Source organism: Onychomys torridus, chromosome 14 (genome assembly GCF_903995425.1).
Source record: "Onychomys torridus chromosome 14, mOncTor1.1, whole genome shotgun sequence".
Classification (NCBI taxonomy): Eukaryota; Metazoa; Chordata; class Mammalia; order Rodentia; family Cricetidae; genus Onychomys; species Onychomys torridus.
The window spans coordinates 41,206,659-41,207,359 of NC_050456.1; positions in this window are offsets into that span (position 1 = coordinate 41,206,659).

Sequence of the window (701 nt, forward strand, 5' to 3'; positions counted from 1 at the left end):
ACCGCTGGCTCCCGCAGAGTCTAAGTACACTGCCTGAGCTCTGGCTCCGCCCAGAGGGCAGGCGGATGGGAGGGGTGAGTGTCCCTGGCTTGCCAGGTGCACACTGCAGGCTCTGTCCTGGACTGCACCGCCTAGGGAATCTAAGGAGGAGGGATGCTGGCTCTGAGCAAGCACAGACACTGACTGGATGTCTAATGAAATGTTGCAAAGAGAGCAAAATCACGTGAACGACTTAAGGATACTGCTACTGGCTCAGTGATGAACAGTTCGTCAATATCTTGTAACCGTTTTGTTACAAAAAATTGTTGATTAACGGTTACAAGATATTTACAAATATCTATGATCACTTTAAGAGTTGTTTTGCAGGTGAATTCTTTTCAAGGCTTTGTCTGTACTTTGGTAGAAGACAAATATCCAAACTTTAGAGGCCCAGAGCTCTCCATTCTTCTCAATTCCCTCCCCCTGGAGGAGATGGAAGCCAGGGTTTTGCCAATGCTGGGTAGGTAGGTACCCCAGTACTCCCAGCAGCCTCCATCCCGCCAGAGACTTCTTCTTAACTAGATGAACTGAGCAAAACATATGTTATTCGTTATTCGGGGAAATGGATACTTTGCTAACAGACTTTTTTTTTCTATCTTCAGGATCTTTAAAAAAAAAAAATATGATGGGTCTTCTCTATATGACAGGGCCATTATACTCAT